We start from the raw sequence: 2,665 nt of genomic DNA on the forward strand, positions 1-2,665 counted from the left end.
AACTATTGGGCTCAAAAGTTTGAACACAAACCTTTTAAACACATGTGATGCCGTTCTATCAAACACACAAGCAATGCTACTAACGGCATCTTTCTACAATGGGCGGAAACTTATTCCCATACCCAATACAATTACAAAACGATGGGGGTAATGGTGGGATTTTTTAAATTATATACAAACTTGCCTTTTTAAAAAAAAGGTAAAAAAATCACTAAGCATGCGTGCTTTTCGTAAAAATTATTTGGACCGGTTTCACCAACGCCAATTACATAATTCGCCGTGGAACTGACTAATCGCGTTTGCTGTTTAGTGGAATTGAACATTTAGGTTGACACTTATGGTTGACACTTATGGTTGATTCGGCTTAATCGGATTGGTGAAACTAGTCTTTTGTATATATTAGATGTTAAACTTAATTCCTATCGTTTTTTCGTCTCGAAAATCGATTTGTTTCGAAGGGAAGATGAATGAATACTTTAATAAAAGTAATTTCCTCCATTTTCTACTACTTTTTCCCATCTCTTCGGCAACAGGGAAATCCCACGACGGTAGAACGCGATGTCTTTCGAGGCGATCCATTCATCCACCCATTTTTGGACTTCGTTGTGATTGAAGAAGTGTGTGTCCGTAAGTGCGTGTTGCATCGATCGGAAGAGATGGTAATCCGAACCAAGTCTGGAGAGTACGCTGGATGCGGGAGGATTTCCCATTCAAGTTGTAAAAGTGTTTGCTTCATGCTTTTCGCAACATGCGGTCGAGCGTTATCATGCAACAAAATGACTTTGCGTCGATTGTTGGCTACGGATGATCTTTTTTACATCAATTCGTCACTCAATCGGTATAATTGCTGTTTGCAGCGATCAGCTGTAACGATTTCATTTGGACCCAAGAGTTCGTAATACAGCACACCTTCCTGGTCCCACCAAACGCACAGCAAGGTCTTATGCCCGTAAATATTCCTCTTCGGCGTTGAAGCGAATGGTTGGCCGGGGTATACCGGTGATTTTTTCCGCTTGGGATTATCAAAATAAATCAATTTTTCATCGCCAGTCACGATGCGCCACAAAAAACTCTTTTTTCTTTGCCTGGCAAGCAAAGAAGTCGCAATAGTCAAACGATTCAAAATGGCATTTTCTGACAACTGATGTGGTAGCCAATTCCCTTCCTTATGAATCTTTCCCATGGCATGCAAGCGTTTTGAGACGGCCATTGGAGTAACATTTAACTGTTCCGACAACTCTAAAAGCGTTTGGATTTTTTTACCTTTTTTTTAAAAAGGCAAGTTTGTATATGATTTAAAAAATCGCACCATCATCCCCATCATTTTATAATTGGCTGGATTCTCATCGAACAATTCTTGCAGCTCGACATCTTCAAATTATTTCGGCTGTCCTGGACGTTCTTTGTCTCTCACATAAAAATCACCGTTTCGGAAGCGTTGAAACCAAACTCTACATGTTGGTTCCGATGGAGTTTCATCACCATACATTTCGCATAATAAGCGATGCGCTTCAGCTGCGGTTTTCTTTAGGTCGAAGTAGTGAAGAAACACATGTCGGAAAAACAGCTTATCGCGATTCATTTTCAATCGATTGGAAAATCTCTTTGGCGTCGAGAAATCCAACCTGTGAGGATTGAATCACTTTCAGCGATGTCTAAACTACGAAAGACATGTGACTTCATCGTCGAAACTCGTCAGCGTTGGAGGCAGAGCCCTCTAGTAACGAGCGATAGGAATTAAGTTTAACACCTAATAATATTACTTAACTCTAATGATATGTATTATTCATATAAAAGATTTGATATCAACGAAATTGGCGCCAAATTAAATTCCTCAAAATTTTATGTATCGATCGTAAAAAAGATTTAATATCAACAATTGGCGCAAGTTAAATTCCATGTAATTCGGATACCAAATTAAATAAATAATATTGACTTTAACGATATTCCTATAAAGGATGTGATATATCAAGAACTGGCGCCAAATCCCATTTCTTTATTTACTTAATTCAAATAATACTATCTTTAATTTTTATACAATGAAACCTAAATGTACGTATATCTTATTGAAGGATCTTCCTATTCCAATCCGAATGGTTTAAATTCCTCTTAAATGAAATTATTATATCACAATTCATTCAAAGATATTTTCTCTTTCAACTAAAGTAGTGGTATTTAATTCTCTTTCAAAATAATATACAAAATTTTATCACAAAATTCCGTTATCTTGCTCAATTTAAGTGTTATCATAAAAATTAAAGAGTTAACCGTATAAAATGAAAAAATTTAATTTAAATAGAAAAATTTTTATCTGCCAATTACTTGTATCTGTTGGCAATTACAAAACAACAACATGTCCGCTACTAATCGGTGCAATATTCCTTCAGTTTCTGTCCGCATTTATAAATCACAGTTATTTGATTGAACGTTACAGAAATTATGCGTTAAGATTAAAACTTGTTTTGTTCGAATTGTTAACAGAAATTGAGAAAATAAAATTATTATTTGTAGTAGAGGAAAGTCACCGATACCGACATACCACTTTGTTTTTAGATAATATTTCTTAAAACGTAAAAATACAACTTCAAAAACATAAATACAAAATAAAAAGTATCTTCTATCAGATAGTATAAGCAATTTTTATAATACTGTTAGCAATTTTGCA

Source organism: Trachymyrmex cornetzi, unplaced genomic scaffold (genome assembly GCF_001594075.2).
Source record: "Trachymyrmex cornetzi isolate Tcor2-1 unplaced genomic scaffold, Tcor1.1 scaffold35, whole genome shotgun sequence".
Lineage (NCBI taxonomy): Eukaryota > Metazoa > Arthropoda > Insecta > Hymenoptera > Formicidae > Trachymyrmex > Trachymyrmex cornetzi.